At 37.4% G+C, this 14,889-nt stretch overlaps 1 protein-coding gene across 1 annotated transcript in view; it reads right to left on the minus strand.

The window, feature by feature from the left end:
- LOC103530643 (lysine-specific demethylase 4C) overlaps positions 1-14,889 on the minus strand; it is a 129,988-nt gene that overhangs the window by 100,140 nt on the left and 14,959 nt on the right. The window lies entirely within an intron of this gene.

Below are 14,889 nucleotides of genomic sequence, written 5' to 3' on the forward strand. Positions count from 1 at the left end.
GTTCAGAAATAAAATCAGACTGAAACTCAAGCATAATCAATAGAATTAATCTAAATATCAGTCATTCGCTATTGAGAAAGATATAGAAAAGAGAAAAAAAGACTGAGTGTAAAACTACTTCTAAAAAAAATTACTTCTATTCCCCAGTGTAATCAGCAGAATAATTATCAATGATTCTGTTGTTAACACCAGAATTCCAGCCTAGTCATATGTTTTGAGTTGGCTGGAAAACTCAAGGTATCTTCACTGGCAACCTAATGACTTTGCCATCTGTGAAATACATGGAAAATGAGGAGGGAAATGTCTTTTAATTCTGGAAAAGAAAGCATAGCTGACAGAAGATATTAAGTATATTCTTCTGAACTGAGGTCCTTATACACTACTCTGGTTACTGATGAGGTCTGTGGTTATGCTCATTCAAGTGGACTGTGACTAGTAAATCTTTCATGATCAATAAAAAGGCATGTAGGTGTCAAAAAAACAGGAAGGGAAATGTGGGAAGGAAAATGTGGAAAGTTATTGAATAGAACTATAGAAATTTCAGAGAACAAAAAAAAGGTTTATAAAATACAGTCTTTTTCTAATGATGTATTTAAGAAAAACTGTTTATTTCGGAAGAAGGAAACACCAAAAGCAGAGAAATCTTTAATAAAATACATTAAGCTGAATCATCAAATTCTGTCAGCCCATGACAGCTTTCATCATCTTCACAAAAAGCAGAGAATTTATAGGTCTCCTGCTATGATAAATTTTTGCTCTTTAATACAAAAGCACTATAAAGTCGATAACATGTTTATCAGTGTTGAATAAAGTATGGAATAAAACACTTGTCTATAAGCAAGTCAAATGTAGCAAAACTATATTAATTAACACGGCTCCCATGTGAATGTTATTCCATTTTGTATAGTTTCTCAAGAGAACTGTTATCAATGTAATAGACATTTGCCAATAATCCAGGTGGAAGGACAAATACAAAGCATCTGCAAATAAGCTGTCACCGAGTCAGTATTCAGCAACAGAGCTTTGTGGTGAATAATACAGCTATAAAAGAACATAATTGAAGAAACAGATGAACATAAGGAAGAAAGAAAAATATATATTGCCAGTATCACATTTTATAGTTTTCTGAATTACTTATTTTGTAAGTTATAAGCTTAAATAAGCTTTCAGTTAAAAACTTCCTGTCCAATAATATTTTTCCTATAGCATGCAATTTTCCAAACCTGTAAAATAAATAGCTCTGAAATCTATGCCTCTAGTTCTATCTATTTAACTTTACAGAACAGTTATACAAGTGGCTTCATCTTTGCAAAGTTATTTATAAAATTTTCTTTGAAACTATTTTCTTTCAGGAGCTTAAACTTGCCATTATTTTAAATATTATTGTTAGAGACGTGACCCCGGAGAGAATCCAGGGCTTTATAGTGCCTGACAAAGAAAACAGAAGAGTGCCAAATGTGTTGTTAAGGTTTATAACTTAATCTTCCATATCTATTATACACTTTTAAACAACATCCTTTGATTGCACCACTCCTTCTCACTGCTGAATAACTGACGTGAGGATTGGACTCTTCACCTGGAACCTCAGCCTATTATTCTCCTCTTTAGTCAAGAATCTATCATTGGATTTCCACTCCTGGCACAAATTCTAAGGACAACAACTTGAGCTCTCTCACATAGCGCTCTGGCTTCCCACTGCCTCCAGCACATTGCTGAGTTCATGACCATATTGGTTCTGCTTTTGATAAGAACAATATTTATATCAATTACATATAAACTTCACAATTTCAGTTCCCTCCTGTAACATCTTTACAAATTTTTTCCAGACTGATGGAGTGAAAAGAATGCAAGAGCCAGGAATAAGGCTGGCAGCAATCTTACAACATTTTGTTGCTTTCAAGAACTTTGTATATAAAACCTCATTCCAACTGAAGTCAGGGATAAAGTAACTTATGCAGATGTACCAGACTGCATCTTTGACAATCTCCAAGAAAAATACCACTACTTTAAAAAATTTATTTTCCCATTTACATTATCTAGAGAGCAATAACATCCAGTTACCGATTGCCTAGAATCAAGTCCTCCTCATTTGCATCTCTAATAATGCTTTCTATCTCCTTTGAGGTATGACTGTCTTCTTAACACTCCTTACTGCAGTCTCTTTGCTTCTCTGCATGAACTTTGGCCCTCAAGCTCTCTGATGTGATCCTTCAATACATATTACACCCTGCAATCTCTCACTCTTCTTCACCATTACAAGTGCAGAAGCACAGCCAGGAATGGAAACACTCATTATCCATTCAGAGGGAGTTTAGTTAACCCAGTATTTCTTAAAGGAATGTTACACTAACAATACACATAAGAACAGACAGAAGGGATGTTCTTAAGGGATACAAGCTTTTTCTGATCCTCTATGGATTGTGGATTGCAGTTCTCTTCAAAAATTTCCTAGGAAACCTTGAGCTTAATTTATCATCTTTCAAAGGCTTAAGAACTAAAATCCACCTAAAGTGAGGCTTTTCACTGTACGAATGGAGAAAAAGGTGTGGTGTCCATACTGACTGACAATTCTCAGAAGCTGCACTGTTCTAAACGGGGATAGTTCAACTACGCTCACTGCCATTTTGCAGTACCCATAATCTGAAAAAACCATGGTGGAAGCACCAGTTCCCAGAGTGAAAGAGATTCAAACACTGCTCTCCAAAAAATTACACAGCTACTTTACAGCACTAGCACTTCATGTTTCATGAAGCACTGTGAACATGAAGGTTCACTAAAAATCTTATGTACCTGCACATTTCTGAAAAGAGCCTGAGAATGCTGTCTCAGTTCTGAGGGCCCGACTTTTGATGAACAGTAACTATGCAATGCTGCCAAACAACAACAGTTTATCATATGTGCCATTATTAAGTGAAAACTTTGCAATAAACTGGTCTGGCTCTGAGAGCAGCTAGTAATGACCCAAGGTAGGGAATCCAAAAGATTGAGGTCAGCCAATGCAGTGATATGAAATACAATATATGTTCATGGAGAGCATTTTCTTCGTACAACACTTAAAATGGAGCTAGAGAATCTGTCTTGACTTCTATGTCTGCTGTAACCTGATCAAATCACTGATGCTTCTTCACGGTTCACTGCCAGTGAGTGCACAAACAGGACTCTGTACAGGTGCACAGAAGAATGCCCTGGTCAGAACCCTGATACGCTATTTGCTTTTTTCAGCTTTTCAGCTTGAAACTTACAATCCAAATTAAGAAATAATCAAGACAAAGGTAATAAATGCGTTCTTGATATTCTTTGGTAAAGAAGCAACAAATCAACTTAACTGTAGTACAGGATACATTTTGATGTCAGACAGAATGAAAGAAAACATGAAAGTTGAACCTGCTAGCCATAACAAAGAAATTCAATATATGTTTGCAGCTCTATTGACAGCACTATTCAAGAGAGTGAAAACTCTCATGCATAGACACAGAGGCACACTAAAAAATACTCAAAGAATCATCTCTAAAGTTTGTAGTTGATATATGCCTGTCGCTTAATCTCCACCTGAATCATGACACTCTAGATACAGTAATTATTCCCACAGCAACAAAAATTGTATCAAAAATTGAAGCCAACACTAAGGAAACAAAGATGAACAACTCTCCTTGCAGAACACGTTCTCACATAACCAGTGTTGAAGTGCAAATGTTACACTTACCCTGAAATGTAAGTGCTACTGTGAGGAATTCAGAATTGAGTAATGATGCAGCAGAACTATAACGACCTGATTCACTTTCCTACAATCATGATCCCTCTTTTGCAGAGCCTGTTTGTCACCAAAGAACGTTACTAGTAAATAAGGCACCATGCTCAGAAGCTGACTATACCAAGTCAAATGCTTCCATGCTTCAAAGAGAAACTATGAGAAGGACAATCCAGCACAATTTCTCAGGAGGTATTAAAATTCCATAGCTATAAAAATACAGGAAAGGGTTTCTTTAACTGCAAAAATTAAAATTCTCTCATTTTCCCATGATGCCTTTACAATCAGAAAGGTGACATACCCGAGGAACTGTATGAAATAAAAACTAAACCTATACTAAAGTAAACCATTTTTACATGAAAGAGAGATGTCTGTATAACATCTTGAATCACATAAAAGTTCAATGAAACTACTTTTGTTTAATAATAAAAAAACAGGACACTTGTGTAGCAAAGAAAAATTTTAAAAAGCAAGGCTTCTACTTGCACCATTGGAAACATCTACATAGACATCACCCCAAAAAGTCATGGCTAGTGCAGATCAATCACCAAAAGGAAACAAAATTAAGTATCATAAAACCTCTACAACTGCTCATTTTTGTAGTTCAAAAAATGTCTGCAAGTGCACATTATAAAATAAACTCAAATTTCAATCCAACCCCTGCCTTTGTAACTGTAGATTAAACTACAAAAATCATACATAACATCAAATATCTTTCAGGAAATTTTGTATTAAATATTAAATACATCTCATGCAGGACTTTTAAGAAAACCCAGTCAGAGAGTGTTGGACGCAGCACAGAATTCAGTTCTTTAGTATTGGTACTTAAATTTTATTTACAAGTAAAAAGATTGACTTGAGTTCTGCTAGAATGTCAGGCATTACAGTTTAAAGCCATAAATGTCCTCAATAAGAAGCAAACCTCCAAAGCTAGAGCACATGTTTAAATCAAGTTTACTGGATACTGGATGCACTTTCAAAATACATTCTACTTGGATTCAAACACCTTAATACACCAGAAAATGTATTACTGATTTTTTTTATGCTTTGGTAAGTAAGAACTGTGTAGAGTAGTCTTCATCCAACAGAAGTGACGTTTCTGGCTCTTATAGCCTCCCAAGCAGAGATTATCATGCAAGTTTGTTAGCGTGCACATTTTTTTTGGAACACCTATATGAGAGAAGCCTGTTTCTTGCAACATCTATTGTTTCCAGCTGTAACTGTATCACATATGAATGCCAAAACCTGAAATAGATCAATTTTAGACCCCCTCCCCCATATACTAATGGGATGACATAACAATGCAGGATATTCCTATACATTTAAGAACATCTCTTTACTGTCAACTCCTAACAATGGCCACAGAGCTCGATTTCCATGAAATCACTGGGGCATTTTTACTTCACTGAATGTACAATGCTTTGTTGTGCTATTACTCTACCAGATAAAATGCATTAAGTATTATTTTTCCCTGAGGGGATCGACCAAATGTTCTTTCTTTTTCTAAAGAAAAGTAGAAACACTTGATGAGCCAATTAATAACCTTAAATAAATCATAACAGTTACAGGAAACCTTACAGCATCATGTAATAATTCAGCATAGTGGTACTGATACTTTTAGATGATTAGCAATCCCAAATCACATACCAGTTCCTGATATCGTATTTGTACCTGGAAATAATGCTTATATGGGATTAATCTCTTATGTAATTTCAGATATGACTGATCTCATTTATGTGATTATTTATATCAGCCTATGTCCATTTATGCAGTTAGAGAAGTGAAACAACTCATTAAAACAAACTGTGTAGACAAAAAAGAAAATTATAGCCCAGAATGTCATTTGTCACAAAGGAAACTCCAGCTATATACACATAAACTGTTAACTGTGCTGCTTTCCAAGAGGGTAAATGAATGAAATAAATGTTTTCACAAATGTTATTGGTTTATGGCAAACTTGCTCCAACACTCTATACTACTGCTTTGAACGGTTTTTGCTTACAAAGTTAAACACAGATTCTCAGATGGAAAACATTTGGGCCATTTGCAGAATGGGCTGTTGCCAGTATTTGCTGATTTAACCCAGCAGATGTGAAGAGCCATAGACACTAATACAGTACAATTTGCTTTTGCCAATCTCAACAGTGATTTTGCTGCTTGGGGTTATGTTCCACTGATGTTTCCTGGCTTTGTACAGCAGCATTCTCTGCTATGAAAAGCATAGCAGCATCTGTTATTTTTCAGGTAGCTGAACATAATCTCAGCCCTGGGAGGCATTATCTACACTTTCAAATGTCCCAGAGGAAATAATAATAATAATAGAAAAAAAAAAAGAAAAAGGCACAAGGAAAAAGACTTGCAACTTAAAAACTTTATTGTTCCTGCAGTATATCAGCAAACTCCATATCAAAAATTGTGTTTCTTATTTTCAGTAATGAAAGCCACAGACTTCATAGCAAAATATGTAAATGCAAGCTTATTCATGTCTTGTAATATAGAAGAAATTTAGTTTCTTGTATGGTACTGTAAAGTTACATCACTGTAAAGTAAGTATGCCTTTTTGTTTTGAGAGTCGCATTGCTGAACAATCAATAAATACTTCAGGTCTCTTAAATACTGGACATAAAAACAGCCAAAAAACTAAAAACTGAATCAGAGCTGTACAGATCAAAAAATTCTGAGTTTAAATTTTTTTTTTTAAGACAATTTGACAGAACTGAATGATGTATTAGATACTGCAATACTCTGATTTTTCTTGAGCATATCGTTAGAATCCCATAATGAATTTCACATTTGTTTGGTGACTGAAATGTATATTGCAGATACTGCACAATTCTAAATGTAATTTGTACTTGTATTGTGATTGAACTGTGTATTACAATTGCTACACTCTGCTAAATGTAATTTGTATTTCCACTGTGATTTAAGTGCATTGCTGTATCACTCTGCTAAATCAAAATGCCATGTAACTTCAAGTAATTTCAAGTAAGAAATGTTTCTGTTATTTAGGAAATCCTCCACACATAGAATGTCTAAAAGAACCTGGTCATCATCTTATGCTCTATCATTAACTAGTATTGTAGGCAGGATATTCCTGTTGGTAAGTGGTACCCATTAAAGCAGTAATCATGCCTTTGGTAAAAACATGCTTTCTTATTTGATGTTAGTCACAAATAAGAATTTAGCAGAGAAAACTTGCATTATGATTACAAACAGGTAATTATAAGACTGGCTACAGAAAGGATCACTACCATTTTAAAGGACAGACTTACTATAAATACCAGCAAAGGCTGGAAAAATCTCACCAGTAACTTTGAAAAGAGGGATGGGAAAACCATAACCAGGATTTTTCATGGATAGCAGAACAAAGCCCTGATCCCATTGATATGTATGATGAATTAAAAAAACTGAAAAGTTCTAATGAGAAGAGAGAAAAGCAGACCTGTCATAGGTTGCTGAGTATTCACTTGTCAGTAGTAGAGCAGGAGGTAGGATAAATGAACACATACCATGCAAGAACAAGAAAGTGAACTAGTTATAAAAGATAACATAATACATAAGCAATGTACACAGATAATCAAGGTAAGTTCTTAGACTCAAAGTTGCAGCCTCAAATCATAGGGATTCCCACATGCATATGGACCATTTACTATATGTAGTCTACTGAAAAAGACCTCAATAAAGTGACAGCCATCACACTGTGGAATAATGGCAATAATTGCTAGAAATTACCCAGACTATTTTTTGCTCTCCTGTATTTGCACTTTTTAAGTAAAGATGGGGTGAGCCTCACTTTAGTCCCACTGGAATGCCTTTGGGTAGGTTTCAAACACTAGCCTGGATCAAGTGTATCCCCAGGAATTATACGAAACTTTGTAGGATCTCTTTATTAGTATAAATCTCTATACACACAGTTTTGGTCTGAGACCAAATTATGCACACTTTAGCCAGGTTGGCCACACCTCAGGAAATATCTACAGAGTACTCATAGCCTAGGTATTTTGCATGTGCTTTGCAGATAGTAAATTTACCACCAGCAATCAAAAGAACTTGTATACTCGTGTTTTATTAAATTCACTATTAATTTATCTGGTGGTGAAGAATCTTACTGAGCAGAAGAAGCTCCAGCATGTGGTCATGACAGTTCCTATTAAACACAACTGGACAGGTAGTGTGGTGTTAGCAGTGCATCCAGACACTTGTTTCCTAGCCTAATAAAGGTGAATTGGCAGTCAGAATCTAAGCCCAGTCACCCCCAGCTCCTCTAATATCTGAGGGTAAGCTGGATTGCTAGGGGATTTATTTTCTGCCAAACTACATTACTCCTCTTTAACATAACACACATACACCAAGGAAAATGAATGATCATGAGATAACTGGATTGATACTGATCCTTTTCAGGGTCATGATTCAGGTGACATGACAAGTATTATTAAAGTGTCCCATGTTAAAAATTAAACAATTAAAGCAATGGGCCTGAATAACCTGCAACCCACATAATCCTGCACAGAGACTGGAAACATTCAGCATCGTGACAGTGAGCATACTACTAGGTATCATTAGTCAAATACACATTTATATTATGACTGAAGCATATATTGCAATTGCTAAACTCCCTTAAACGCAATTTGCACTTGTATTGTGACTTGAGGGCACATTCCATCGCTCTGCTAAAAGAAAATCCTATGTAAAATTAATGTAATTTTAATATAAATCCCATGTAAATTCAACTGACTTCAAAGAAGCAAAATCTCTAGTGACAGAACAAGGAGCAATGGTCAAAAACTTGAAGAGGGGAGATTCAGATGTAGATTAGACATTAGGAAAAAAATCTTCACTGTGAGGGTGGTGAGACCCTGGAACTGCTTGCCAAGGGAAACCTGAAATGTGTTCAGGCCAGGTTGAATGGGGCTTTGAGCAACCTGGTTTAGTGGTAGGTGTCCCTACCCATAGCAGGGAGCTCTGACAGATTAGTTTGAAAGTCCCTTCCAACTGAAAGCATTCTATGATTCTATTTTGTACTGAAATTTTTGCATGTGGAATATCTAAAGAGACTTTGTCAGACTGTACTAGACCTCAGCTTTTTCCTCTAAGAAATGAGGAAGTTACTAAGTTACTAAGAAAGTAACAAAAGTAACAAAGTAACAAAAATCAATTTAATTTACATTCCTCTGCTGATGATACACTTTGAGAAAGCTCAGAAGACTCATGGTGTACAGAAGCACTTTACATAATCTGTAAAACCAGTCTTACACAACTAGTGTTTACATTTTTCTAAACCTTTTTTTTTTTTTTTTTTTACTAATTTTTGCAACAAGATCATTCTCTATTTCAAACAGTGGGCCATAAAAGTACTTGATAAATATAAAGGCTAAAAATTAATCTTTCATCCCTAGAACTCTCAAAGTATCTACCCAATTTTTTTGTGATCAAGGAATGAAGAACTGAGCCTTAAACGGTCAAAGATGTCTACTAATTCTGGCTATATAGGCTGAAGCACAAACTGCAGATTCTTACTGATTCTAAGAAACATGAACTACTTCATAACTCCAAATAGAAAGACTCCAAATAGAAAGACTCCAAATAGAAAACTCCAAATAGAAAACTATAGAAATAGATACATGTCCAAAAACAGAGCTCAGATGTGACCCACTAGTGAAGCAACTGTATTTAAAATGTGGACAGGAGGCCAAGGAGAAGGAGATGTTTTTCTATCTGTAAGAAATGCCAACACAATACACTTACAGTGTATTTGTCAACTTATTTTCAATTTATAGACATATATCTATATATAAGTACATTATAGGAAATACAGTGATTTCACTTGTCTTTACACTGTGTAATTTTAAAGAATAGCTACTATATTTAGACTTAAGTTGAAAGAGTCATCTTAGCAAAACTGCAACAGGACCTAAAGAAAACATGCTGGAATTTACCACACACCATATCAACAAAAAATGTAGCTGTCAGCGCAAAACCAGTACAAGAACAGGCTACAAGCTAAAGACTGTCACATACCTGTACTCTTGTAAAGCTTTAATTTGCAGCACTGTTAAAGACTTACTACCAGATGCTTTCTCAATTCCATTACCCTCCCCCATAGGGAGGGTACTTGTGCTTTACTGCTTTTACTGAACAAAATTTTTACCTCACATTCAATTCAATTGCCTTGTAGTCACTGTAGTCACAGCTAAAAGATTCCATTTCTAGCTAAAATTAGTTTGGACTTTTTAGGAACTGCTACTGCAATCCACACAGGTTTATGGATTTACTCATGAAACAATACAGTTTGCCATACAGTTTCAAGCTCATTTAGGCTAAAAAACTGCAAGTGTAGAATAAGTACTTCAATTTAAATTTATTTCACATAATTAAGGATTTCGCTAAACCTGCAGGTCTGCTCATGGATGTATTTATCACAGTATTTAATATATATGATGTCAACAATGTAAACTACGTGTATCATAAAGGATTCAATGCAATACATATGCCAGCACTCACTGTTTTCTGAAACACTCTACAATACTCATCCAACCTACTTGTCAGAATATGCACCTGTATGAAAGTGGAAAAACAGAGGAAATTTTCACCCAATGTTCAGCCATCTCTTGCCTCTCAATACAAAAGATCACTGAGATATGGAAGAATTATTTGGTACTTACTCTTTATTTGATAAATTTAAATGTATCTTCATTGACCATACCTGTTGAGTACTAACCAGGCAAATAAGTAGAATATAAGAATATTCTACTATATAAGAATATACACAAGAAAATAAGAAATGTTACAGAGCAGATACCCCAACAAGCTCTTCTTTTAAGCTGCTATAGAGACACAAAAAAGAACAGTGCTAAGTGGGGAAAATATTCTATGGCTACTTTGTATCTCTCAGGCAGCAAGCCTGTGTCACACCATTGCAGTATGAGTGACTCTGGACCAAACACAAATGAAATTGAGAAACCAGGTTACTTAACTCCTTACAGTTCGGAATTTGCTGAAGTTCTTCACTGATCCAAGGCTGTGAGGAGTTACTTATCTTCATATATTAAGTATGGAAGAAGCAAAACAGAAAGATTTGATCACAGGTGTAAATTCTCATTATAAATCAGTGCCTGAATGGGAATTATAAAATTCATAGTTTTAGGCTGCACTCCCTGCACAGATCACTAAAACAAATATCCCATAAACACTACTTACAAAAGTCAACAATTGCATTCAACCTCCCTCAAGGATGAATTTCTTAGGGGTAATTACTTTGTACATAAAAAAATAAAAAATAATTTAAAAAATTAAATAATGACACACCTGTCATCCAAGAAAAAGCATTTAGTAAAACCCCATTGGCATTAATATCAAGTCACTTCCAATACAGATGGTTTAAGAAAAAAAAGCTTCAGATTTTGACAAAAGCAATGATAATACTAAAGGGTAGATTTTTTGTTTTTAAATTTAGAAAAAAACCACTGCTGTAGTATCTTGGAACTAGGATAATTTACTAGGCAATCCTCTGTGTTAATACCCCAGGGAACTAATGCTCATTAAATGCAAGTCATATGTTTGTTTCCTGTGTTTCTTTTTGGACTGTAACTATAAAATGGAAGCTCATCAAATAATCTTCAAGAAAAAACATCTGTCTCCTTGTCAAATGTCATATCCAGTTTACCTACTAATTCCACAGCCACTGTTAAGACTATGGAGAGGCTGCAGTCATCCAACACCATTTTCATTTTTGCACGCTTGATAGTGAGAAATTATAGATGCCTCTGTATCTAAAACTACAGTTCCATCCACTCCTTTAAGAGGTAAAATGTTTTATTTTAAAGCTAAGAAAGCTGTGCCATTTCTTACAAGGTTCACCTGGAGGACAACAAGTCTTAATGATCACTACTTATACCACTGCCCAGAAAATAAAACATAAATGTTAGAGAAACAGGTTTGTGTTCCCCTCTTGAGTCAAAATAACAGCTACTCTTGGGTCCTGGCATTTGTAGGAATCCCCTCCAAAGCAGATAAGTGCTTGTGAAAGATGCCAAGGAACAAAAGCCAGTGTCAATAATCACAGGCAACATTTCATGCCGTTTCTGGAGTTCAGCTGCTAGCCCCAGAAGGCTGAGAAGATTACTGGACATTAAGGGAAAGGTTATAGCTGCGTCTCCATTTAGTGGTCAGGGCAAAACAAAACTCAGAGACCAGAATTGCTCTGTTACTCCCACTGTACCAGGAAAGATAAAAGGGGAATAAGGAAGAGAGATCTAAGGGCTGAAAGTTAAAACAAGGACAGGTTTACTGACACAGGGAAGAGCCTGTAACATGTGGGATATTAACTAAAAATATACAAATACTTACAAAACCCTATCTCAGTGGTTGTTGATGGAAGGGTGCACCTGCAGGTGCTGAGGGAACTGGCCGAGGTGATCGCTAGACCACTCTCCATCAAATTTGGTAAGTCACAGGGAACAGGAGAGTTGCCTGAGGACTGGAGGAAAGCAAATCATAGCACCTTGGAATCTTTCAGGTTTGAAACGACCCTTGGGATCACTGAGTCCAACCATCATTGCTCTCTACAAAGTTCAGCCCTAAACCATATCCCCCAACACCACATCTAAATGACCCTTAAACATAAACAGATGGTAACTCTACCATCTCCCTGGGAAACCTATTCCAGTGTCTGACCACTCTTTCTGTGAAATTTTTTTCCTAATGTCCAGCCCAAACCCACCCTGTTGCAGCTTGAATCTCTAAATAGCTGTGAGAAGAGACCATCACCAACCTCTCCACAATGCCCTTTCAAGTAGTTACGAAGAGTGAAGCCTCCCCTCATTCTCCTCTTCCTCAAACTAAACAGTCCCAATTTCCTCAATTGTTCTTCGTAAGATTTATTCTCCAGGCCCTTCACCACCTTCATTCCCCTCCTCTGCACTCTCTCCAGCACTTTGATATCTAATTTTGAGGAGTCCAAAACTGGACACAATACTTAAGTTGTGCCCTCACCAGTGCTGAGTATGTGGGGGCAGTCACCTTCCTATTGCTGCTGGCCACATTTCTTCTAATACAAGCCAGGATGCCATTGGCTTTCTTAGCCACCAGGGCACACTGCTGGCTCATATTCAGCTGCTTCTCAATTAGAACCCTCAGGTCCTTTTCCACCTGGCAGCTTTCCAGCCACACCTCCCCAAGCCTGTTGCCTTGTATGGGGTTGTTGTGGCCCAAGTGCAGGACCCAGCACTTAGCCTTGCTGCAGCTCCTCATACTGTTGTCATTGGCTCACCAATCCAGTCTATCCAAGACTCCCTGTAGTGCCTTCCTATCTATCCAAGATTCTCTGTAGTGCCTTCCTATCCTCATGCAAATCAACACTACTGTATAACTCAATGTTATCTGAAAACTTAATGATTCTACACTATGTCCTTATCAAGATGATCAAGATGTTAAACAAAAATGGTCCCAACACTGAGCCCTGAGGAACACCACTTGTGACCTGCCACCAGTTGGATTTATCTCTGTCGATCACCACTGTTTGGCCCTTCCACCCAGCCAGTGTTTGATCCAACAGACTGCATGCTCATCCAGGCCATGAGCAGCCAGTTTTTCCACAAGAAGTTTAAGGGGAACAGTGTCAAATGCTTTCTGGAAGTCTAGATAGGCAATATCCATTGACCTTCCCTTGTCCAATAGCTGGGATATCTTGTCACAGAAGGAAACCAGGTTTGTCAGGCAGGACCTGCCTTTCATTAACCCATCCTGACCGGGCCTGATCCCTTGGTTGCCCTCTGTATGGCTTGCAATGGCACTCAATATGATCCCACTCCATGACCTTCCCTGATACCAAGGTCAGATTGATAGGTCTGTAGTTTCCTGGAGCCTTCCTCCTGCCTTTTGTCTGGATGGGTGTTAAATTTGCTACTCTATAGTTCATTGGGACCTCCCCAGTTATCCAGGATTTCAAGTAAATAATAGAAAGTGGCTTGGCAAGCACACAGCACATCTGCCAACTCTCTCAACACCCTTGGCTGTAACCCATCCCATCCCATCCCAGACTTGTGTGTGTCCAAGTGGTGTAGCTGGTCACTAACCACTTCTTCTTTAATTGTGATGACCTCATTCTCCATCCCTTTGCTGAATCCTAGCTCATGGTGGCTTGGGTGCCCAGGGAACAACTAGTTCCACTGCTAAAGGCTGAGGCAAAGTAGACATTGAGCATCCACCTCAAGTGCTGCATCCTTTGGTAATGTGTTTCCCTCCGCATCCAATAAAGGATGGAGATTTTCCCTAATCTTCCTTTTGTTGTTAATGAATTTATAGAAACATTTTCTATTATCCCTAACAGCTGTAGCTAGGTTGAGCTCTAATTGTGCTTTGGCTCTCATAATTTCTCCCTGCATAGTTTCATGACATTTTTATAGAATTCATGAAACCTGCCTCCTCCTCCAAAGGTCATAGACTCTTCTTTTGTTCTTGAGATCCAGCCGAAGGTCCCTATTTAGCCAGGCCAGTCTCCTTCCCTGCTTACTTTTCTTCAGCACACTGGGACAGCTTGATCCTGTGCCTTTAAGACTTCTTTTTTGAAGGATTTCCAGCATTCATGGACTCCTATGTCCCTCAGGGAAGCCTCCCAAGGGACTTTGCCAATCAATCTTCTGAACAGGTCAAAGTTTAACTTCTTGAAGAGTAAGGTGGCAGCTTTACTAACCACTCTCCTTTTTTCTCCGAGGATAAAAAACTCGATCATCTCATGGTTACTGTGCCCTAGACAGCCCCCAACCTTTACTTTCCCCACAGGTTCTTCCCTATTCACAAGAAGCAGGTCCAGAAAGGCACCTTCCCTGGTCAGCTCACTTACCAGCTGAGTGAGGAAGTTATCCTCCACACATTCCAGGAACCTCTTGGATAGTTCACTCTCTGCTGTGTTGTACTCCCAGCATATACCTGGGAGGTTTAAGTCTCCCACAAGATCAACAGCAAGTGTCCATGAAATTTCTCCCAGCTGCTTATAAAAAGCTTCATTCACCTCGCTGCTTTGGTTGGGAGGTCTATAGCAGAGTCCTTCAGTGGTATCAGCTTTACTGGCCCTTAACCTAATCCAAACACTCTCAACCCCATCATCACTATACTTGATTTCTGAGCTCTCATGGAATTCTCTA

This window comes from Calypte anna, chromosome Z, assembly GCF_003957555.1.
Source record: "Calypte anna isolate BGI_N300 chromosome Z, bCalAnn1_v1.p, whole genome shotgun sequence".
NCBI classification, from domain to species: domain Eukaryota; kingdom Metazoa; phylum Chordata; class Aves; order Apodiformes; family Trochilidae; genus Calypte; species Calypte anna.